General features: G+C 35.3%; 1 protein-coding gene and 1 pseudogene across 1 annotated transcript in view; both read left to right on the forward strand.

Annotated features, from left to right (window-relative positions):
• The window catches only part of MDGA2 (MAM domain containing glycosylphosphatidylinositol anchor 2), a 779,701-nt gene that overhangs the window by 668,340 nt on the left and 85,011 nt on the right, over positions 1-26,350 (forward strand). The window lies entirely within an intron of this gene.
• Positions 9,706-9,806, forward strand: LOC115303034 (annotated as a pseudogene).

Genomic DNA, 26,350 nt, shown 5'->3' on the forward strand with positions numbered 1-26,350 from the left:
TTATCCTTTGGCATATTTATACGGGAAGAGAATGGGATCTGTTCGTCTATAGAGTAATTTAAATGGCACAATGTACTTTCACCTTTAATTTAGATATTATTTCCCTAAATCAATAAGAATCTTTCAAGGGCTGTTGTTTTCCACATATTGGTAGAAATAGGATACCTTTTTTCATTAACTTCCCAAAACAAAATTCCTCCATAAAATTAAGTACATACCTTTATTCAAACTTTTGGCTTATGGTCACTGTAATTTGTTGGTGTTAACACTTTAGGCTAGTTTAGACAATGAGCCTTCTGTAAGATTTTCATTTGTTCTCTGTTATGTGACCCAAATCTTATTTTCTGAACTGGAAGGACAAATTGAGACCAGAAAGAATACTTTTCCCAGTAGAAATCATTTACTATTCAAGATCCATGGGACATAGTAAGTAGATTTTGATAGCTCCAGAAAGGAATAAGCCTGTTATGGGTTGTCCCCACAAGCAAGAGGAAATAGCTCCATGAACTAATTTGTTTCCAGTGTGTATTTTTCTGCCTTCAAGTCAACCTCATTGTTTCAAGATTCCAATGTATAGTTTTCCAATATAGTTTTGAAGAAAAAAGGAAATAATTGAATTCCAAAGATTGTATAATCCAGGAAAATACACATTTGACCCTTGAACAACACAGGAGTTAGGGACACCAACCCCCAACATGGACAAAAATTTGCATATACTTTTGACTCCCCCAAAACCTAACCACTTATAGCCTACTGTTGACCAGAAGCCTTACTGAGTATATAATCTATTAACACATATTTTGTACTATATATATTATGTATACTGTATTTTTACAGTAAAGTAAGCTAGATCAAATAAAATGTTATTGTCAGTTAAATGTTCAGTCAGTTAAAAGTTCAACTTCGGCTCAGGTTATTATCTCAGTTTGTGAATTCACACCCCAGGTTGGGCTCTGTGCTGACAGCACGAAGTCTGGAGCTTGCTTTGGATTCTGTGTCTCCCTCTCTGTCTGCTCCTCCCCTGGTCATACTCACGCTCGCTCTCTCTCTCTCTCTGTCTCTCTCTCTTGAAAACAAATATTATTTTTTAAAAAAGAAAATGTTACCAGGAAATCATAAGAGAAAATATATTTACAGTACTTCACTATATTTATTTTTTAAAAATCTCCATATAGAAGTGGACCTGCAAAGTTCAAACCTTTTTTGTTAGAGTTAATTGTTTAAAGAAACCAATGAATCCATAGAATTAGAGCTCTGAAAGGAACTATGAAAAGGCACTTATTTCTTCTATTAAAACATATCACAATTAGTAATCCTTATGAATTTGCCACAATTCAAAACTCTTTGAAGCTATACAGAAGGGAGCTCAGGAATATAATATATATAACGGTATGTATAATCTTTCTGCATATGTTCTTTATTCACAAAGATCTTTGGAGACAATTCTGTTTACTTCCTGACAGCCAAATTAATTAATTTTATTATTACAACTATTTATCAAATCCAAGATCACTCTTCCACTAGTTTGAATGTTATATAGTCACCCGAAAATGAACTTGATCTCACTACATATCAGAATGTACAGAATTGAGTTAAAAGTGAATGGCAGTCCTCGCATTTATATTTATTTTATCTCCCAGGAAAGCTAAAAATTTCACACCTCCTTTCCCCAGTTATATCATGTGTGCATGATGTGTGTGGAAGTACGGAGGTCGATGAGTGGGGTTGTGTTTGCTGAGAAGTCAGGGTGTGAGAAAGTAAGATATTTTGGGAACAGTGAATAGCTTAGCTTGTAGTGCACGGTCCATGTTAGAAAATATTAATGAAAATACCCCCAAATTCTGGTGTATTTTCATTTGTTTTATTTACTAATACTGTTATAGTAAAGGTAAGCATCGTTTTGTTTATTGTTTGTTTGTTTTGTGGAATAAGCAAGCTTTGTAAACAATGGTAGAAAACCAAACACCGTTTATCATGTTTTTCTGTGAAGGAATTTTTACAAGTTCCAGGAAATATGTATATATAATTATATAAATTTAGACTTGTAAACCACTTAAGAATTAGATCAACAGAGACAATTTTAAATTCTTTTAAATGAAAACTATTAACGGAGTGGTATCTTTTTCAGTGGGTAAATGTGGATATCTATTGTATAAGAATTTTTATTGCATGAGGTCAAGTTATAATCAAGCACATAAAACAACTAGTATGTATTGTCTACTGATGAAAATTTTACAACTGTCTGCAAAATATGTAATACTTACTTACTATGTGCCTACTAAATTACTAGGTATCAAGAGTAGACACAAGAAATAGACTAATAAATACTCTCTCCCAGAAATCTTCCACTATCAAGTCAATTTCTAAGTCTTCTGGGTTCTATATTTGCTTGGTATTTTGAATTTATCATTTTAAAAAATTTTTAGTCTTATTATATTTGTAAAGCCATATATTATCTTATCTGAGATAATATAGTAACTTTTTATCTGAATTCTGAGTTTTCAGTCTTTTTCCCTTGCAATCCATTTACATACTGCAGGGCTTTATTTTCCTAGAAAATATATCTTACTTTTAGTGGGAAATATCTATGCTCTTCATGATCTTATATAGGTGATATATTAATTCAGTGTCATGAATTTTCAAACCACTCTTTAATATCCCAAGTGGAATATATAGAGATATATCTTTTTCAGTCCTAACAATTACTCCAAACTCTACTCAAATTAGATCCTGATGCTTCCACCGAATCATTACACATTTCAAGACTTTATGCCTTTGTTCACGTATTACTTGACTTTAAAATACTAGCCCTTTGTGTATTCCTCTACTAGAGTAATGGCAGCACTTGTATAAGCCTTTTCCAGGGTCATTTTGACCTTTGCTCCTCAGCCAAATAGAGATGTGTAGGTTGTAATACTGTATTATTATACAATTCACAAAACAATTATGTATGTTATTATTTGTCAAGTATCTGAAAATATCCATAAAACTCCAAGTAGCCATGATTTGAACAAGATGTGAAATGATTACAGTCAAGTTAAACCTGGAACTATCATTTCAGGAACTAACATAATGGCTTTTCCATAAAATCTTCAGAGATTCAGATTTCTACCCTCTTATTGCTCGCTCAATCATCATCAGTAGATGGCACATCTTAGAGCCGTGATGCCTGTTGAAGTCCCAGCTATTACTTCTACGTTTCAGGAAGTAATCTTAAAAGGAAATACCTTAAAAGTGGTATCCTTAAAAAGTGGCAGTTTTCGATACCCTTTCTGCTTGAATTTTATTGGAGAAAACTTAATTCTCTTGGTCTATCTGCAGTAAAGGCTGTGGCTAACCCCCTGTGAGTCTTTCCAACAGGACTATCTACTTCCTCAAGCCAGCAAGAAGAATCCCTCACTCTAGTCACCTAAGATGCAACATTTTATGTCATAACATAATTACTGAAGTGATGTCTCATCATAGTTTCTTTCCACTTTCAATGGGAAAGAATTATATGCAAAGTTATGAAAACCAGAGTTAAGAATCATTGGAAGTCAACTTAGGGTTTCTCTGCCAAAAGTACTCATTTCCTGCCATGAAGAGTTTTTTTTTTTTAATTTTTTAATGTTTTTTTTTTTTAATTTTTGATAGAGATAGAGCAAGAGTGGGGAAGGGGCAGAGAGGAGGAGACAATCTGAAGCAGGCTCCAGGCTCCACACTGCAGTCAGCACATAGCCAGATGTGAGGCTCCAACACATGAACCATGAGATTATGACCTGAGCCAAAGTCAGACACTCAACCAGATGTCAATGGGACACTCAAGTCAACTGGACTGAGCCAACTAGGTGCCCCAAGGAATTTTTTTTTCACTTATATGTGGAATTTTATTTTATTGTATTGTATTTTTATGTTTTATAGTTTATTATCAAGGTAGTTTCCATATAACACTCAGTGCTCATCCCAACAAGTGCCCTCCTCCATGCCCATCACCCCCTTCCTCTCTCTCCGACCTCCCATCAACCCTCAGTTTGTTCTTAGTATTCAAGAGTCTCTCATGGTTCACTTCCCTTCCTCTCCCCAACTGTTGTTCCTTCTCTCCTCCCCTATGATCCTCTGGTAAGTTTCTCCTGTTCCACATATGAGTGAAAACATATGGTATCTGTCCTTCTCTGCCTGACTTATTTCACTTAGCCTAATACCCTTTAGTTCTATCCACCTTGCTATAAAAGGCCAGATTTCATTCTTTCTTATTGCCATGTAGTATTCCATTGTATAGATAAACCACATCTTCTTGATCCATTTGTCAGTGGATGAACCTTTGGGCTCTTTCAATGATTTGGCTATTGTTCACAGTGCCACTGTGAACATTGGGGTACATGTGCCCCTATGCATCAGCACTCCTGTATCCCTTGGGTAAATTCCTAGCAATGCTATTGCTGGGTCATAGGAGAGTTCTATTGGTAGTTTTTTGAGGAACCTCCACACTGATTTCCAGAGGGGCTGCACCAGTTTGCATTCCCACCAACAGTGTAGGAGGGTGCCCATTTCTCCACATCTTCACCAGCATTTATAGTCTCCTATTTTGTTCATTTTAGCCACTCTGGCTGGCCTGAGGTGGTATCTCAGTGTGGTTTTGATTTGTATTTCCCTGATGATGAGTGATGCAGAGCATCATTTCATGTGTCTGTTGGCCATCTGGATGTCCTCTTTGGAGAAGTGTCTGTTCATGTCTCTTGCCCATTTCTTCACTGGATTATTTGTTTTTGGGGTGTGGAGTCTGGTAGTTCCTTATAGATTTTGGATACTAGCCCTTTATCTGATATGTCATTTGCAACTATCTTTTCCCATTCAGTCCCTTGCCTATTAGTTTCCTTGATTGTTTCTTGATTGTTCCTTATAGATTTTGGATACTATTCCTTTATCTGATATGTCATTTGCAGCTATCTTTTCCCATTCCTTTGGTTGCCTATTAGTTTTCTTGATTGTGCAGAAGCTTTTTATCTGGATGAGGTCCCAATAGTTCATTTCTGTTCTTGATTCCCTTGCCTTTGGGAATGTGTTGAGTAGGAAATTACTGCTGTTTAGATTAAGGAGGTTGTTTCTTGCTTTCTCCTCTAGGGTTTTGATTGTTTCCTGTCTCACATTCAGGTCCTTCATTCATTTTGAGTTGATTTTTGTGTATGGTGTAAGAAAGTGGTCTAGTTTCATTCTTCTGCATGTTGCTGTCCAGTTCTCCCAGCACCATCTCTTAAAGAGGCTGTCTTTTTTCCATCAGATACTCTTTCCTGCTTTGTCACAGATTAATGGGCCATACATTTGTGAGTCCAATTCTGAGTTCTCTATTCTACTCCATTGGTCTATGTGTCTGTTTTTGTGCCAATACCATACTGTCTTGATGATGACAGCTTTGTAGTAGAGGCTAAAGTCTTGGATTGTGATGCCTCCCATTTTGGTTTTCTTCTTTAATATTACTTTGGCTATTTTGGATCTTCTATGGCTCCATACAAATTTTAGGATAGATTTTCCAGCTTTGAAAAGAATGCTGGTGCAATTTTGATGGGGATTGCATTGAATGTGTAGATTGCTTTGGGTAGGAATGACAGTTTCACTATACTTATTCTTCCAATCCATGAGCATGGAATGTTTTTCCATTTATTTGTTTCTTTTTCAATTTCCTTCATACGTTTTCTATAGTTTTCATCATACAGATCTTTTACACCTTTGGTTAGGTTTTATTCCTGGGTATTTTATGATTTATTATGCAGTTGTGAATGGGATTAGTTTCTTGATTTCTCCTTCTGTTGCTTCTTTATTGGTGTATGAAAATGCAACCAATTTCTGTACATTGATTTTGTACAGAACTGCAACTTTGCTGAATTTATGGATCATTTCTATGATCCAGCTTGTGCTGGAGTCTGTTGGGTTTTCCATGTAGAGTATCATGTCTTCTGCAAAAAGTGAAAGTTTGACTTCTTCTTTGCCAATTCTGATGTCTTTTATTCCTTTTGTTGTCTGATCGCTGATGCTAGGACTACCAGTACTATGTTAAACAACAGTGGTGAGAGTGGAGATCCTTGTTGTGTTCCTGATCTGCCCTCTAACCTGGGAATGAATCCCACTTGATCATGGTGGCTAACTCTTTTTATATGATGTTGAATTCGATTTTCCAGTATCTTGTTGAGGATTTTTACATCCGTATTCATCAGGGATATTGGCCTGTAGTTCTCTTTTTTGCCAAGCCTCTGTCTGGTTTGGGAATCAAAGTGATGTTGGCTTCATAGAATGAGTCTGGACATTTTTCTTCTATTTCTATTTTTTGGAATAGCTTGAGAAGAATGAATATTAACTCTGATTTAAATGTCTAATAGAATTGCCCAGGGAAGTCATCTGGCCCAGGGCTCTTATTTGTTGGGAAATTTTTGAAAACTGATTCAACTTCACTATTTAAGGTCTGTTCAGGTTTTCTATGTCTGCCCGTTTGAATTTTGGTAATGCATGTGTGTTTAGGAATTTGTCCATTTCTTCTAGGTTGTTCATTTTGTTGGCATATAGTTTTTCATGGTATTCCCTGATAATTGCTTGTATTTCTGAGGGATTTGATTTAATAAATCTATTTTTCTTCATGATTTTTTTCTATTTGAGTGCTCTCTCTTTTCTTTTTGAGAAGCCTGGCTAGAGGTTTATCAATTTTATTTTTTAAAAACACCAGCTCTTGGTTTTATTGATCCATTCAACTATTTGTTTTTTGAATTATATATTATATAAATCTGCCCTGATCTTTATTTTTCTTCTTCTGCTGGGTTTGGGGTACTTTTGCTGCTCTCCTTCTAGTTCTTTTAGGTGCCCGGTTAGATTTTGTGTTTGCACTTTTTCTAGGTTCTTGAATCAGACCTAGATTGCAATGTATTTTCCTCTTAGGACTGTTTTTGCTGCATCCCAAAGAGTTTGGATTATTATGTTTTCATTTTCATTTGTTTCCATATATTTTTTAAAAATTTCTTTTCTAATTGCCTCATTGGCCCATTAGTTCTTTTGTAGGGTATTCTTTAACCTCCATGTTTTTGGAGATTTCTCAGACTTTTTCCTGTGATTAATTTCAAGTTTCATAGCATTGTGATCTGAAAGTGTGCATGGTATGATCTCAATTCTTTTATGCTTATTGAGGGCTGCTTTATGACCCAATATGTAATTTCTCTTGGAGAATGTACCATGTGTACTCGAGAAGAAAGTGAATTCTACAGCCTCTGGATCTAGAGTTCTAAATACATCTGTCAGGTCCAACTGGTCCAATGTGTCATTCAGGTCCATGGTTTCTTTAGTGATTTTCTGTCTTGTTGATCTGTCCATTACTGTAAGTGGAGTATTAAAGTCCCCTGCTATTAGCACATTCTTATCAATAAGATTGTTTCTATTTGTGATTGTTTTATGCATTTGGGAACTCCCAAATTCAGTGTGTAGACATTTATAATTGTTAGCTCTTCCTCATGTATAGACCCTGTAATTATTACATAATGCCCTTTTTCATCTCTTGTTACTGCCTTAACTTTAAAGTCCAGTGTGTCCAATATAAGTATGACTACTCCACTTTCTTTTGACTCTCAGTAGCATGATAGATATTTCTCCATCACCTTACTTTCAATCTGAAGGTGTCCTCATGTTTAAAATGAGTCTCTTGAGGACAACAAATGGATGGATCCAAGAAATATTTTCTAAATTCAGCCTACACATGAAGGAGACTGTATCTAAGGCAATATTGAAAAAATCCTTCATGGTATAATCTCTTCAGTAAACATGGCCAATAGGGTTCAACCAAGCAAAAAACTATGCATGTGGTTATTGTTTTTTGCCTCTAGTTTAGAAATATTTCTACTAGGATTGTGCACAATTTTCCTTCAATATAATACAGTATTTAGATTGACATATTAAAACTGCTGTTTTCTCCATGTCCAGCAACAGTAGATCAGATACATAACTAAAATTAGATTCTGGAGGACAAATAAGGCAAAGGTGAGAGTTTTATGAAAGGGAGTACATGTTATCACTAAGTGAATGTAAAGAAATTCAGATTGGCTGAATCTATTTACAAAATAGTATGTTGGCAGATTCTAACATTGCTTAGTTTTGAAGGCTAAAGAGGAAAAAAATAACAACCCAATCACTCCAGATAAAATGTCAAAATATTTTATTCTTGTTTTCCAATGTGAGATTGAATTATATGGTAACCAGACAGAAAATATACTTTATTCTCTGGCAATGCATATGTTTCTTCTATTCAGCCAGGTACTTGTTTGTTACGGATATCTAAAAATAGGCAACATAAGATTATAGATAAATCATTAACAACTATCAGAAGTAACAGCAAATAAGCGGAAAAATAATATAAAATTTCCTGGTGATAACTCTAAAATTCAGGAAACTTCTGTGTGAAACAAAATATTTTTCAGGGTCAGATTTCTATTAAATTTATGAAAATTTTATTTATCATGATAGATAAATCAGTGGATGCCAATGTTTCAGCCAGATTATGAACTGTAGGTTTTTTTTTTTTTTAATACAGTGTAGAGGGGCACCTGGGTGGCTCAGTTTGTTATGCATCTGTCTCCTGATTTCAGTTCAGGTCATGATCTCACAGTTCATGAGTTGGAGCCCCACATTGGGCTCTGTGCTGAGTGCAGAGCCTGCTTGGAATTCTCATTCATATTCATTCTCTCTCTCTCTCTCTCTCTCTCTCTCTCCTCTTTCTGCCTCTCTCTCTCTCTGTCTCTCTCTCTCTGTGTCTCAAAAATAAATAAACATAAAAAATTGAAATTATGGAGTAGAAAATGCATAATATATTCTAACACTCTTAATGTGTAGCATTCTAAGGTGTCTAAGCTGATTCCATTTATATCTTTTTCATCTCACTCCTGTGTGTGAATTGTGGAGAAGAGGTTACATCACACAGTTTTATCTAACAAAGACTCAGGAATCCAAAAATATAATGTGTATTTTTTGATTATAAATTGAAGCTCTTTTTGACACATATCAGTGACTCTTTTACCAGTGATGCTAAGGAAATTGTTTAATAATTAAACTAGATAAAGTGTAGGTGAGTCCGTGCTAAATCTGAAGAAGCAGACTAAAAAGGTTAATATTAACTAAGGATGTTAGCACTATCACTTAGCAAAAATTGTATCAAAATATTTACTTTAGTATTAGATATTATGTATACAATATTTTAGACAAATTTTATTTTTTCTTCCAGTAAACATTTCATGGATAATCCAAATTCCATGTTATACTTATGGAAAAACTTCAATTAAAAGTTTTATTGTACTCAGCTTGATGTAGAAGTTTAATGCTTCCTTAAATTCTCTCATTACTCATTTTCTTCATTGTAAAATCATGTCATTCCTCCAAGGAAAGACTCGAAACAGTGTGGCCATCAAAAGCCTATTATTGGACCCAAATATAAAACATTGCAACAGAAAAGATTAAATTAAGGTAGATTTCATGCACTTATATTTCATTCATTACAGATGTTTAAAATGTAGACAAACTAAGAGAATCATGACTCTCATCTGATACACTTAATTTCTTAATTACACACTGTTATTCACCAAAACAGCCTAACTGGTCGAAGAGATCAGAGAGAACATTCAAGTTAATTTTTGTTTAGGGTGTAAAAAATTTGATAAGGATGAAAATTAACTGAATTTAGTAAAATTAAAGTAGATTTTTTTCATCGCTTCTCGGCCTTTTGGCTAAGATCAAGTGTTGTATCTGTTCTTATCAGTTTAAAGTAGATTTTTAAGAAAGAGTTAAACATCAAAGTTAGACAGTTTGGTCCTGGATAGAGGGAGGGAAGCACAGCTAAGAGATGGACATGCAGATTAAAGTTGATCACATCTTGGAACGAGAAAAAGAAATAGTTCAACATCTATATGCAACTAAAAAATAGGATGTAAGACTCAAACTAGGGTTGGCTTGTGCAATAGACTGAATTGCATCCCTCAAAAATTCATAGGTTGCAGCCCCCCTACCCCCCCACACACATACATACACATCCTGCCCCAATGTGATAGTATTTGGAGATGAGGAGTTTTGGAGATCATCAGGTCTAGATGAGGTCATGAGGGCAGAGTCCTTATAATGGTATTAGTACCGTCATAAGAAGAGACACCAGAGACTTTGCTCTCTTGCTGCTTCATGCCATGTGCAAACACATGGACAAGATGGCCCTCTGCCCTTTAGGAAGACAGTGGTCACCAGAACCTGGCTATGCTGGCATCCTGATCTTGGACTTTCATCCTCCAGCACTGTGAGAAAATGAGCTGCTGGTTGTTTAAGCTCTGTAGGCTATGGCATCTTGCTGTGATCATGCATGCAAACCAATACAGTGTGCCACAGTAGTAAGTGCCATACCATGTCATAAATCACAGTGTCATGTTATCAAGGAGCAGAGAAAGCAAACTCTCATGATCTGTGGAACTTTCTGAATAATGTATTCTGACTGTAGTCATCTTTCCTTCTGGGTAACTATGTAAAGACAGTTCTTCATTGCCTGAAAGATGTTAACAATGTCTAACAGTTCAGCCTTGTGTAGGACATTGAACTCTTTGTGGCCATAGCTCCTTTATATGTAGAAGATCTGCTTCCCATGAAAAATGACTTAAGGAGTATCAAAGAAGCTAATCAATATGACAGTATTTTAAAAGCAAAGCATGACAATAAAATAAATGTAAGGTGGATGGATGTACAGATTTAGCCATAGGTAAGCTAACCCTTTTTGCTTTCTGTCTTGGTAACACAACAATGGAAAATCATCAAAAAAGCAGAGGAGGAAGGATGACCAATTGTAGAAATATTGCCAGTAATCAATACCCACCTGAGCTCTGGTGAGAAAGTTGTGTGGTGACAGGAGCGAGCTTGAGTAGAAGGGAGTGACATTTTGGAGCCAATCTGAGAGAGCACTTTGTATCCTAGGGGAGTTTTTTTCCCCTCTGTATATTATTCTAGGTGGATTATTACCTGACATGACTACAGGGCAGGAGAGCAGCAGCTCTGACTTGAACCACCAGAGGAAACATTGAGAAAGAAAAGCAGAGCCTGGCTGGGTAGACACTGTCCAGTGGTGAGGACAGCCGAGATGGCTGGCTCCTGCATTTCTTCTTTTCTTCCCCGTCTCTCCCACCTCCTCACCAGGCAACTCTGAAAAGACAGTACCAGGAGTTGAGGTATTGGAAACAGGAGATTCTGGAGGGACAAAATCCCGAAGGAGGACCGGGATGGGAAGATAGAGAATCATAGAACTGATGTGAAAGCAGAATCCCTCTGTCCTGAAGCACCGTTTCCCTGTTTCCTACAAACACGCACCAAGGCTGTCTCACCCTTGCAGGCAAGATCAGACCAGCGGGTTAGCGGTCTCCTAGGAATAAGACATGCACAATAAGAAACAAAATTTTTATGAAAGAATTAAAACAATTAAAATCATCTGTTTTGCATTAGATAGGCATAATAACACATAGAGCTACTTTAAAGGCCACAAAATAACATTCTCCAAGAAACCAGGGATGGTAGAAGAAATAGGAGGAAGGAAACTGATAGTGAAAAAAAATGCTTGGTGATAATGAATGTAAAAATGTCACAGAGAATGAGTAGGTTAGTTGGAAGTTTCCCAGAAAACAGAAATAGAGAGCACACATATAATGTGAGATTTTAAGAGATGGGGAGAACAGGAGCAAGAGTATAAATAGAAGCCCCCCACCCCAGCACCTGCAGGAGTTCTGGCGCAGCACACACTGCTAAAGAACACTTGTTGAGTGGATGAATGAGGGAGTGACTGAATGAAGCCACTGAAAGAGAAGAAAATGTTTAAATTTCATACATAAGTTTTCATCCAAGTTAAACACATTACTTAAATTATAGTTTAAAGTTTTGAGGTACTTTGTGACTCAGCTTGTATGTTAGACAATATTTGTCATCTTTTTTCTTTATACTAATTAATTTATAATTTCAGCAGTATCATACACTTAACAATATGCATGTTTTTAAAATACACACACTATAGGGGTGCCTGGGGGGCTCAGTCAGTTAAATGTATGACTTCGGCTCAGGTCATGGTCTCACAGCTCTTGAGTTTGAGCCCCGGCTTCAGATTCTGTGTCTCCCTTTCTGCCTCCTGCCCCCCCTCACCCTCGCTGACACTCCATCTTTCTGTTTCTCTGAAAAATAAGTGAACATTAAAAAATTAAAAACTAAAATACACTATATAATGCATGTCTTTAAAAATTCCTATTTCGGGGGTCTCCTGGGGGGCCCAATTGTTTAAGCATCCAACTCTTGATTTTGGCTCGTCATGATCTCACGATCCCTGATTTTAAGCCCCACATCAAGCTCTGCACTAACAGTGCCACCTGCTTGGGATTCTCTCTCTCCCCTCTCTGTCTACCCTCACCCACTCATATACACTCTCTTTCTCTCAAAATAAGTAAATTAACTTTTAAAAAAGAACTAAAAAATCTTTACTTAGTAATTAGTATATAGTTAGTTTTATGTATACAATATAATGATTCAATCATATCATATATAGGTATACATAATAATGATTCAGCAATTCTGTGTATTTCTCATTGCTTGTCAAAATAAGTGTGCTCTTAATCCCCTTTATCTATTAATCATTCACCCACCTGCCCACCTCTTCTCTGGCAAACCACCAGTTTGTTCTCTGTATTTAAGAGTGTTTTTTGGTTTTTTTGTCTCTTTTTTGGTTTGTTTTGTTACTTAAACTCTACATATGAATGAAATCATATAATTGTTTTTCTCCAACTTATTTCACTTAGCATTATACCCTCTACATTCATTCATGTTGTTGCAAAGGTGGCATTTAATTCTTTTTATAGCTCAGTAATATTCCATTGTGTATATATTTATGTGTGTGTTTATCTATCTATCGATCGATCTGTCAATCTTCACTTAAAAGCTGTTGAACATTGTTATTCAGTTTTTCTAGACTCTTGAATGGTACCTACTGAAAATGAGTGTGACCAGTCTTTTTCCAATAAACAACCCTGGGGAACCTTGGGTGGCTCATTCAGTTAAGCATCTGATTCTTGATTTCCTATCAGGTCATGGTCTCATGGTTTGTGAGATTGAGGCACCCATCGAGTCCTGCATCAGGCTCCAGCTTGCAGCTAGAAGCCGACTTGGGATTCTCTCTCTCTCTGCCCCTCCCCCTGCTTACTTCATCTCTCTCTCTTTCAAAACAAATAAATCAATTTAAAAACATATAATGATAGAGTTAGCAAACTCTATGAGGTGACAGTTTGGGGGAATGGAAATTATATAGCATAAGACTTCAGTCCCATCTTACAGGATGAAAAAGTCATAAGGTAAGCCCTATTATCAGTCTAGCTTTCTGTCTAGAGACATAGGCCATATATGAACATACTGGGCTAGAGTCCAAAGAGAGCCTGGATTTCTGGAAGACCTGAAGAAATATACGGTAGGGTTTGGGGTGACACAAGGGACCATCCGTAGGGAAGAGCACCAGAGCAGATAGGGCTATGTAGAGGAAGTATCATGGGAGTTTGTGTGGATTCCATATGAGTCTTTACCTGATGACTGGGCTACACAGACAAAGTGATACTATTTGACGCTTAGCATGTTCTATTCTTGGAGGGTTCAGAGTAAAAAATCGATAGAAGAATTCAAGCCATGCTGAAGAAAGATAGGATTTTCAGCTCAGCAGAATAGTATATACCTTCTTAAAATTTCTGATGTCCTGGTAAGATATCCAGACAATGAAGCCTTAGAAAATAAGGGTCATGTTTGAGAGTAAGGGCCTATTTTAGATACGTCCTAACCAAGGCCAACACCAAGCCCTAATAAGATTCATGGGCAGGCAGTATTTCGAAGTTGAATCCCTCCAAGTTGGAAGAGCTTGGGAAATATCCTAAGTTTCTATTGATTTCATTCCAATAAAATGTAAAAAGCTAGCATACAAAAGCATTAGGTGGCCAGCAGGTAACTGAATTACTGACTAGAATTAGCAACACTCTTCAGGAGAAAAGAGGATTGTCCAGTTATCTGTAATATGTAATAATATGTCATATAATATGCAATATTATACATTACTAATAATGTAGTTAATTCTACCTTATTACTAATAATGATCATTAAACAATAAAACTTACCCATATATAAAGAAAATAGGTAAATGTTACTCTTAGTTATGAATAGCAGTGGTCTATTAAAAGGAACCCTGAGATAGCTCAGATACTGGGTATAGCAAGATCTAGCTATTATATAATTTCAAGCTATTCAAGGAGAACACGTTTTAAGATTTAAAGATAAATGCACTATTTATGAGCAAATGGATAAGAAATTTCATTCAAAGGGAAAAGAAAACTCTAAAAAAAACCCAAATGCAAAATCTGCAATTAAACCTCTGCAATAACTGAAATAGAAAATTATGTGGAGGGGCTGAACAGTGTATTGGAGAAGTTAGAACGGTCAGTGAAATTGAAGACAGATTGAAAGGGCTGATACAATCTGATAAAAAAAGAAATGGAGACTAAAGAAAAGAGGCTTAAGACCCATGGGGTGATACAAAAATGGTCTAAAATTAGCAGAATTGATGTTTTAAAAGATAAGAATGAGACTGGAAGAAAAAAAAGAGTTCTTCAAACCCACAGATCCAAGCATGTATCTTGGAATAGAAAGCAAGAAGAGTACAGAAAAAACACACCCATGTATACCATAATCCAATTATGGAAAACTAAAGAAGGAGAAAATTTTCAAAGCAACCACAATAAAAATGATATTCTGATGATATTCATGACAATTAACTTCTCATGAGAAACAATGGGACTAGAAGACAATGGAACATCTCTAAATCTTTAGAATTCTTTAAAATACTGTCAATTTGTAATTTGTTATCCAGTGAAAACATACTTTAAAAACAGCATCAAGTGTATTTTTCTGAACAATGAAATCTAGAGAGTTAGTAGTCAGCAAAACTGTACCACAAAATATACCAAAGGATGCTTTTCCTATTACAGGGAAGGGTTATCAGTGGAAACCAAAATCTATAAAATTAATAGTTTTTTCCCCCATGATTTCCTCCAGGAATTTTATGGTTTCAGCCCTAACATTTAAGTCTTTCATCCATTTTGAGTTCATTTTTATGTTGGCAAAACACAAGGTTCACTTTCACTCTTTTGGATGTAGATATCCAGTTTTCTCAACACCATTTATTGTAAAGACTACCATTTCTCATAATGTACTCATGGCACCATTTAGGAACATCAGTTGACCACACTTGAGTGAGTGAGTTTATTTCTGGACTCCTAACCTGTATACTCACTCACTCATACACACACACACACACACACAAACACATACAAACACATTCACACAAGGAAACTTTTAGAGGTAATGAGTGTTTATTACCTGGATTGTGGTGATGGTAACACAAGGTATAAATATGTCCAAATGTAACAATTTATATACATTAATTATGTGCAGGTTTTGTAAACCAATTATATATCAATAAAGATGGGGAAAAATGAAATGAAAAGAATCAGATCCAGTAAATAAGTGGATAAAGATAAAAGACTATGTTTCTTTTTTCTTGTAATTTCCATAATATACATATTTTAGAACTAAACACAATAGCATAAATTATGGGATTAATCTGAATTATATGGTTACAAATTTATAATAATTGTAAGGTGGGAAGTGAGAACTAAATAGGAACTTTAGAGAATCATGAAATATGAAGTGTGATATATAAAGTGATCTTATATTGACTCTAAACAGAATCAGTAAGTTAAACTTGCATGGTTTTAGCCATACGGAAACTTCTAGAATGTCTTCCAAAAAGTGGTGCATCAAAGGAATTAAAATATACTTGAATTTCCTCAAAATATCACAGGAAAAGAGCAATACATGAACAATAAAATCACTGAAGGGACAGAGAAAATAAAGAGCATGACTGTTGACTTTAGCCCAATTATGCCAAAATTACATTAAATGTAAATGAACACTCCAGTTGTCAGAAATTATGGGACTGGATTTTTTTTTAAAAAGCAAGATATTTACAAGATACTCCCTACTGTGTACAGAACAAAACACATGTTAAATACAAAGACAAAGAGAAGCAGAACGTTCAAGAATGGAAGAAAACGCAACATGCAAACAGAAGACATAGGAAAGGCGAATTAGGTGTATTATTATTTTTAGGCACCATAGACTTAAAGACATAGAAAAATTTTGAATTAAAGAGGGATGTGGAAAAATAATAAAAGAAGAATTTAAAAGGAAGATTTAGCTGTTCTACATAATGTGTGTCTCTAATAATAGAGCTGTAAAATTCATAGATACAAAGTGTCAGGAGAAATAGACTATTTCCTAATTATAGCTAAAGATTTTAACATCTATCCATGAATAATTGATAGAATATATACCCAGAAAATCACTGATGTTTTAGAAGATATAAGCTATATTATCAAGCAATTTAAACTAATTGATATTTATAGATCATTATACCCAAAGTTGTAAACTATACATTATTTCATGTACACAGGGAATACTCACTAAGCTAGATAATATGCTGACCAAACATTTTCCATTTAAGATTGGGAGTAAGACAAAAATATGCACTTGTACCCTCCACAAATATTATACTGCAGGTCCTTACCACTGCATTAACACAAGAGAAGTAAATAAAATGCATAAAAATAAGAAAGGAAGAAATAAAAATACTTATTTTTTAAAGAGTTCTCTTTCTTTTGTGAAAAAGTTTATTTTGAAGGAGAAAGAAAGAGAGAGCAGGTGAGGGACAGAAAAAAAAGAGGAAAGAGAATCCCATGCAGGCCCAGTGCTGTCCGTGTGGAGTCCAATACCGGACTCCATGTAATGAACCTTGAGATCATGATCTGAGCTGAAGTTCAGAGTCAGGCACTTAACTGACTGAGCCACCCAGGTGCCCCAGGAGTAAAAACAATTCTATTCTCATACCATATACTTATTTTTATAGATAATCCTACTTGAATTAATAAGATGATTTAGCAATAGCATAGGATACAAAATCAGTCATATTTATGTATAAAATATAGTATGTAAAATCAATAATTTATGTATTACAGCTACAAAATTTTTAAATTGAAATGTAAACAAACACCATTTCTAATTTAAATTACCATCTCAAAATATGAATAAATTTGGTAAAATATGCACCAGATGTACACTTGAACAATACAAAAAAATTGCTCAGGAAATTATACAAGACCTAAACAATTGGAGAAATATACCACACTCATGGATTGGAAGAATCATATTGCTTTGATGCTTATTTTCTCCAAATTGATTTATAGATTCAATCACTCCCAACAAAATTTCCAGCATTTATTTTCTCTTCCTTCCTTCCTTCCTTTCTTTCTTTCTCTCTCCTTCTTCCTCTTCCTCTTCTTTTCTTCTTTTTCTTCTTCCTCCTCCTCCCCCCCTCCTCCTCCTCTTTCTTTTCTTCTCCTCCTCCCTCTCCTCCTCCTCCTCCCCCCCTACTCCTCCCCTCCTCCTCTTCCTCCTCCTCCTCCTCCTCCTTCTCCTTCTCCTCCTCCTCTTCCTCCTTCTCCTCCTCCTCCTTCTCCTCCTCCTCCTCCTTCTCCTCCTCCTCCTCCTTCTCCTTCTCCTTCTTCTTCTCCTTCTCCTTCTCCTTTTCCTTCTTCTTTTGGATAGGAATCGAAAGGCTTACTTGAGTTTTTTATTTAGATAACTAAGGTTCAACAATATTTCGACCTCTGTTGGAGAAAAACAATAAAATTGGAGGCCTCATACTACCTGATTTCAACTTGCTCTAAAACACAGTAATCAAGATAGTGTGTTTTTTGTATGACACTATATGCAAGGAAGGATCAATCAGACAAAATAGAGAATGAAGAAATAGACATCTATGGTTACATATAACATAAGGTGAATTGACTTTTTCAAAGTCACCAGCATAATCCATTGAAGAAATGATAGTTTACTGAATAAGGTGTGCTAATCTGGATATCCATATTGAAAAAAATAAATCTTAAACAATACCTTACACTGCTTACAAGATTAATTTAAATCAACTGTAGCTGTAAATACAAGACACCAAAACTGCAGAGGCACCAGGATGGCTTAGGATACTGAGCATCCAACTCTGATCTCCACTCAGGTCACGATCATGGTTCATGGGATTGAGCCCCATGTGGCAGAGAGTCTGCTTCGGATCCTCTCCCCTGTTCTCTGTCTCTCCTCTGTTCATGTTCTCACTTTTTCTCTCTCTCAAAATAAATAAACTTTATTTTTTTAAATAAACTAAAGCTATAAAATTCTAGAAGAAAACATAGAAGAAAAATCTATGCAAATTTGAAATAGGCAAAGATTTCTTAGAAAATAAATAAACCCCCATTCATTAAATAATTATACATCGAGGTCGTTAATACTTCCTGCTCTTCAGAAAGACACCATTAAAAATTTAAAAGTCAAGGCACGAGCTAGAAGAAAATAGGTTTCAAAGGTTTGTATCCAGAGTATATAAATACTTTTAAAAACTCAATAATAAGACAAATAGTCCAATTAAAAATTGACAAACATTTCAATAGACACTGCAGAAAAGAGCATGCCACTGATGAATAATTGTATAAAAACTTGTCCCTATCATCAGTTATTGTAGAAATGAAATTTAAGCCACAATGAGGTAATACTACACACACATTACAGTGACCAAATTTAGCAAGCCACAATATCAAATGTTGGTAAGGCTGTGGAGGAACTGAAATTATCACACACAGCTCCTGGGAATGTAAAATGAAATTACTTTTGTGGAAATAGATTCCCTCTTGTAAATTTAAACATGCACTTACCAAGTAATCTGGCAATTCAATTCCTAAATGATTACCCTACAGAAATAAAAACAATGTCTATATAAAGATTGTGTGCAAAGTTTAACAGCAGCTTTGTTTTAATAGCCTCTAACTAGAAACATTCCAAATATCCATCAACAAGTGGATAAACTTACTCATGAAATGGAATTCTACTCATAAAAATGGAAAAAAATTACTGGTAAATACAGTATATGGATGGATGGATTTCAAAACTATATGTTGAGTAAATACAACCTGATACAAAAAGTACATTATTTATGATTCCTTATATACAAATTTCATAAATAGGCCCAACTAACCTTTAGTAATAGAAACTAGATTCTTGTTTGGCTAGGGCTGAGTGGAATGTGTGCATTTTGCTGTATAGAAATCATATCTCAATTAAATATTACCAAATAAATAAATAATATTTGCCCACTAAGGTAGTGTTGGGAATAGGGGGCATTTTATAATATAAAGGTGCTTGCTCCATTTAATGTTATCATATAATATACTTTTTCTAGTGCCTATTATGTTAATACATTCAAGGTAATTCAGAAAATTGGTTGTTCCTCAAAAATCCTTTGTTACTTTTTCATCCACTAACCTCTAAATTACTTTCCTTTAGAGGGAGACACTAAACTGGTTGTCTTCACGATATTTCCCCTCACCATGATAACCCTATGATATTAGCTCAATTATATCTCTTACTTTAAGAGATAGTGACTGTTACATTAAGAATACAGAATGACCTAATATGTTGATACCAATCTCATACATACAAGTTAAACCAAAGAGATATGAATCAGGTTTGGGAGGGTTACCATTTTGTAAGGAAGACTGTCACTGGCAGGTACAATGAAGGGAAAACAGAGATACAAGTCTAACAAGATAGCCTGCCTGTTCGGTCCCAAAACTATTTCTCGTAGCTTCCTGATATTATTTTGGGCAGGCATTAGATCCAGTCTGCAGATGATAAGGTGGTTACCTGTAATTACAAAGTTTCTCCTGAGAGCAAAGAATTGTCATTATATTCACTAACAAGAGAAGCATAAAACAAATTCAAATGTAGAAAAGCACATATATGTATATGAATGTTATATGTTTAGTATTTCTATTATTTTCTTAAGGGTCTCTTTAGCACTTAGTACAGTTGGAGTTTTCAGAAGATATTGGGTAGTAATAAAACCAATTTTTGAAAGAATCAAAGGGTTCATTCGAAGCCAACTGCCAAACTTCCAAGTGTCTGTTTAAGCACCTGGCTTCTGTTTATGACCCTGAAGGGATGATTAATGGATGAGATCAGTGCAAAACTTGCCCAAAGGCATGCCAAAAACAAGACTTAATGTGATCAGCAGAGAGATTACACAAATTATGGCTCAAAACATGATCCATCGTCTTTTTTCGAAGGAGGTCTTGTGATGGACCTTAAATTGCAAAAGTCAAGAGAGGTGTTCTTTTCATAAATTCTTTTCAGGTTCTAGGCCAAAGGATAAAACCAGTTTTAAAATTTTACATTACTTAAGTAACTATAATTTAAGAAGTCCCCCTCTTTTATCATACTAATGAACTTTTGATTGTTTCAAAAGAACTCCTCAATATGACAGTCCCTAGAAGCCTCAAAATCTGACTGCAGAGCGATAACCACTTTTGGTCAGATCCAGACCAGTGCTTTTTAGCAATGTGATAAGAACAGGTGTGCTCTGATATTTTCTTGTGCTAGGAGTCATATTCACAGATCTTTTAGTTATTCTTAGAGAGGCACAGTGATTCAGTTTCAATAGCTAGTTTCCTTTATTCACATCTAAATCCACTTTATTAATTCAAGTTATATGTTTTGAAGAAAATAAATGTTCCTAGAAGATAAACAGCATAGCTTCTGGGCTCCTCTCCAACTCACTTGAACACCTCTTGCTCCCTGCCTGAATGATATTCAGTGCATTCATATTCAGCAATGGACCACCCACATGTGCAGCAACAGCTCTTGCCAAGAAGTTAATATGGTCTATAAGTACACCATTGAACACTCAGCTCCCTCAACCTGAGAGCCACTGGGTCAGTTCATCCATCTGTCCCCCCTCTATGCACACACCTCAACCCATGGTCTTTTAAATGAACACAAGGCTTTAAGATATTTGGAGCTGTTACGTTTTTAGGGAATGTATAACTTTAGGAAAGAATGAATACATTTATTTGCAGCTTATTGTGTATTCATTATTCCTGAGTTAAATATTTAGGTAAATATATGTAGCTTTTATTCAAGAGATTTAGTCTACCCTTATCTTTATGAAGTCCTGAGTTCATAGTACTCTCCGATAACAATATAAATGGCAAATCTGGTTTAGTACCACGGGTATATTGCGGTTTCAGTTTCTGTACTCACAACAGAGTAGGGAAGCAGGGATACTTTAGTGGAAGTGACATCTTGTCAGCAAATCTATCTGTACAGTATTTGTGTGCGAATTGGGGAAAGAAGTCCGTGTTACTGAAGCAGATAATGGCTCCTAAACCTGGATAGAAGCAGTCGTAAGAGGAATAGAACCTGAATTTCAGCCCCACTCACCCCTTCAGCCAGGCTCACTTGGTAGTGAGCAACCATTTCCAAAGATGTTGGTTGTTAGAACAAAAAAAATGTTTTGGACAGCATGGGTTCAGAATGTAGCTTTCTTACTGGACAGTTACTATAGGGCAAGCTGTTTAAGATTGCTAATCTTCGCATAAATCTTTTGTAAAAAGAAAATGATAAGAATATTCTCATCCTGCAGGGGATTGTACATATTTAAAAAACATAATGTGTGCAAGTTGATTAGCATGGCGCCTGACAAATAGCAAAGCCCAATACCAAAGTGCCTTAAAAAGTTATTTTTGTCTTCGAGAGATGAGGCATCAATTCTTCCTTACGCCTAGAAAGAACTGTTTTATTCCCTGGATTAAACTTTCTTCTAATGCTTTAGAAGCCACAATTAGAATATTTTCTGTGACCAGGAAGAAGAATGCTAGAAGCAGGTTTACAAAGTTATGAAAAGGAAGACCCCAATGGAAAGTGTTTATCTAGACATATTTGTAGTATATGAAAAGAAAATCCTTCATTTGTTGAAAATTATGAGACTGAACAAAAATAAATTGAATCTCTAATATTAGTCTGTAGGATTTTTTCCCCTTTGACACATACTCTGTTGCAAATTTTGTACATTAGGATTCTGTTTACATATGGTTTCAGTTATATAATTCAGATTCAGATAAAATTTTCCCACACTGTACACCAGCTTAAGGGACCTGACTGTTCCTTTGATGGAAGTTGGAAGCAGGAAGAAAGGGCAGGAAAGCCTGAAGTGATTGGCTTTTGGATTACATGTGAAAAGGCTGTTAGGGGGCTTCCAGGAAAAGCAAGAGAGAAGTTTTAGAAGCTTCTGTTAATGAAATATCGTTTAATATAAAATGAAGCAAAATAGTTTTGTATTCTTTCTGCCTTGCAAGTATTTCCTGCAGTGTTTCTAGAAAGAAAGATTTCTAATAATTCTTGAAATATTATACTTTGAGATAATATACATTGAGGAAGATAGGGATCAGATTCTCTGTTTGAAAGCCAGCTATTTTTTGAAACCCTAGGTGAATGGTTATGTGACCTTGTCTTCTCACAAAACGTTCATTTGGATCTTTTTGAGGAATGATCTGCAAACCAGGCAAGGCAAGTAGTCTGCATTAGTTCAGCAATTATGATGTTCTTAGTAACTTTCAAGATTCACAGCTCAAGTGAAGTAATATCTTTTTATATATTTGCTCTTTTCAACCTCCGTGAAGATTAAAATAAGTTAATATTTGCAAAAGTACTTTGTAAACTGTAAATTCCTATATAAATTTGAGATGCAACTTTCCTCCATTAAGATTTTCTGACTTGGTGAACCCATAGTTGTAGTGGTAAGTAACAGAATAACTTTAAAATGCCAGCCCCAGAGGTGTCTGGGTGGCTCAGTCAGTTGAGCATCTGGCTTCAGCTCAGGTCATGATCTCACTGTTCGTGGGTTCGAGCCCCATCTCAGGCTCTGTGCTGACAGATAGCTTAGAGCCTGGAGCCTGCTTCGGATTCTGTCTCCCTCTCTCTCTCTGACCCTCCCCTGCTTGTACTCTCTCTCTCACAAAAACAATAAAATTTTTTTTTTAATTTTTAAATAAATAAAAAAAATGCCAGCCCCAGATGTATAATTTTCATACGTGTCTCAAATACTGGACAGGGTAGTATCAGGCAAAGGCTTGGGGAAGCCCTATGACATACAAAGGGGACAATTGAGGTACAGAGTCTTTTGCCCTTCATGTATGTCTCTTCTCTACCAATAATCAGTCATCTTTATTTCACGAGGACCTCTCCTCACTATTTTTCTTTAGAACAATAATGTGTATGCACATAACATTTACTTGGATACCTCCTTATAAAATATCAGTGGATTTGTAAGTTTTATTTCAAAACTTTCTCTAAACCCTCAGCAGTTTCCTATATACATGCCAAATGTGAAAGCTGTTTCATAATCCAAACAGTTTCATCTTTTAAAATTTTTGAAGCAGATCCTAATCTAAACTTATTATGGAAAAAAAAATCAAATTGTTAATATTCAGAAATGCATCATTTCTGGCACATTCAGAGTTTTCGAACTAGGGGGTTATCATTTAAGTTGAAATGTTTGTTATCTGGTAAGTGCCCGCATTTATTTTGTATAGCCCAAGACAATATATTTTTGATGTGCAAGCTGATAACCAATTTGTATAAATATTTTGTTTTCTAGGTCAGAGGTGACTCAATTGTGTTGAAGTGTTGCTTTATTAAAGTGTAAAGAAAATAAATAGGCATTCATGTAAATTTGTCCAGTTGAGGATTAAAACTTCAGGGGCTTCAGGGGCACCTGGGTGGCTCAGTTGCTTAAGCCCCGACCCCCGATATTGGCTCACATCATGATCTCTGGGAACAGTGAGTCAAACCCCTTGTCACGCTGAGCTGAGTGCGGCGCCGCTCCTCTGCCCCTTCCCCCTCCCTCTCTTGCTCGCTCGCTCGTGCTCTCTCTCTCTCTCTCTCTCTCAAAATAAATACACTTAAAAAAAACCTACTAAAATTGCTTCAATTTGTGCTTTGAAACCATAACAATGAAACAAAGTATGGAGCTCTTCCTGGAGAATTTTAGTTTACTTTCTTTTTTACTTTTTTTATGGGAGGGGATACACAAGAGATGAATATTTATTTAATACTATTTTCCCAGGGCTGGGATAAGTATTTTACATAGATTCTATCAAATATAAATAGAATAAATGCTATATGCAAATCCATTTCAATCTCCAGGGACAGCTTCTTAACTCAGTTATGTTCATAAAATCATTATTTTCGAAAACCAAAAAATCTAAGTGAAAGACTTCTTAGCAGTAACTAAATGGATCTATTATTAGTAATATTTGCTGATTATAACATCTCTATTAATTTTTTATTGCATTAATAAAGATTTTTGACATTATATGGCAGATTCTTGCCAAATGAAATTGTGAACTCCTCTGAGAAGTGTCTTAAATTTGGGGAGAATTTTTACAATGGAAAACATATCGCATTAGCTTCCAACTGAAGTAAAATAGACCCTTTTATTCTAAGCAATAATTACTAAGCCATATTACTTCCGAAACCCTATATGGTTGCCTGACTATTTCAATAGAAGTTATTTCTTTCCTAATAATCACAGGATTTTTGGTAAATTATTGCCTTTGCATATGATCCTCATTTTCTATTTTAGGAAATAGGCCTAAAGGCCATTTTCTTGGGCCATCAATTTAATGTCCTCTGCCTTCCTAAAGATCAAGAAAAAAGCTAAATTACCAATGTTGAAAGGTGATTTTTAGAATTTATAAATTTGGGTCTTGGGTTCATTCTACATTTCAAATATTGAGTAAAAATATTTTAATTTAGGCAATTTGAACTCATTATAGTTAAGTAATTTTCAAAGTAGGTACGCTATAAGCATACTTCCTGTAAATATCTGACCTAAAAACTATTAGTAGAAGAAAATTGAATTGGTAGCATATTGTATTCATTGATCTTTCATTATTTTTTTTAACATTTATTTATTTTTAAGAGACAGATAATGACAGGGGAGGGGCAGAAAGAGAGGGAGACACAGAATCCGAAGCAGACTCCACACTCTGAGCTGCCAGCACAGAGCCCAATGCGAGGCTTGAACCCAGAAACTGTGAGATCATGACCTGGGCCAAAGTTGGAACCTCAACTGACTGAGCCAACCAGGCGCCCTTGAACTTCCATTATTGAAGCAAACTATAAAAAAACTAAAAAGCTAATAATACTAATCAACTTCACATGTATGTGGATTGAGCAAGAAAAGTTAATCTTAACAATTGATATTTGTCAACTTCTAGGTAATGTTCACACATATTATTCCCTCTTGTTCCATGTCAGGTTGTTATTAGTAATATTCTTTGATGATCTATCAAAGATGATTTCATTATGAGAGCAGTTTTTATTTAAATTTCAAATAAGTCAAAGACAAACATACCATACGATTTCACTTATGTGTAGAATCTAAAAAAAACAAAACAGATGAACAAACTAAAAAAAATTGAATCAAACCCATTAACACAGTGAACTTTTGATTGCCAGAGAGAAGGTGAGTGGAGGGAGGGTGAGCAAAATAAGTAACCGGGACTGTGAGATACAGGCTTCTTGCTATGGAATAGATACAGCACAGGGATAGAAGGTCCAGCACAGGAAATACAGGTAATGGTATTGTAATAGTTTGTATGGTGACAAGTAGTTTGTATGGTGACATATGGTAGCTACACTTATGGTGAGCACAGCATAATGTATAGAAGTGTGGAAGTGCTACATTGTATACCTCAAACTAATGCAACACTGCATGTCAGCAGTGCTTCAAGGAAAAAAAATACTCATTAATTTGAGTCTAAAAAATAGTATTGAAAAAATGTCATAACAATGACTGGTCATTTGAAAACATTGGCTCTCTCTAAACAGTAAGACAAAGTATGGATGAACATTTCTCAGACTGAAGTACAAAGGCATTTCACTTTAATGATTTGATTGGATTATAAATTGTTTCATGGTTTGTGATTTTTTTTTACATACTCTAAACAATCATTAACTGCGAGATGTTGTCATTGACTTCACAGCTGTATTATTTGGTTATGCTTTTGTTTCCTGAACACATATTGACAAGTTATCACTATTGAAAAAAAACTCTTGGCATTCAGTTTATTGCTGCTGTGACATTCACTTTAATTCTAAGATAAATTGTCTTTTATCAGATACAAGTTTCTTTTGTCAGTATTACATAGATATTTTCCATTTTTCCATTCATTCTTCACCTTTCTAGAGAAATGAAGATAGGCAGAATCCATCAATTCAGTAGTAATTCCTTTATTACATTCTTTTCATGAGATAAGGCCTAATATTAAATATCATAATAACTACCAAATACAGGTAACACAAATGA

This window comes from Suricata suricatta, chromosome 9, assembly GCF_006229205.1.
Source record: "Suricata suricatta isolate VVHF042 chromosome 9, meerkat_22Aug2017_6uvM2_HiC, whole genome shotgun sequence".
NCBI lineage: Eukaryota > Metazoa > Chordata > Mammalia > Carnivora > Herpestidae > Suricata > Suricata suricatta.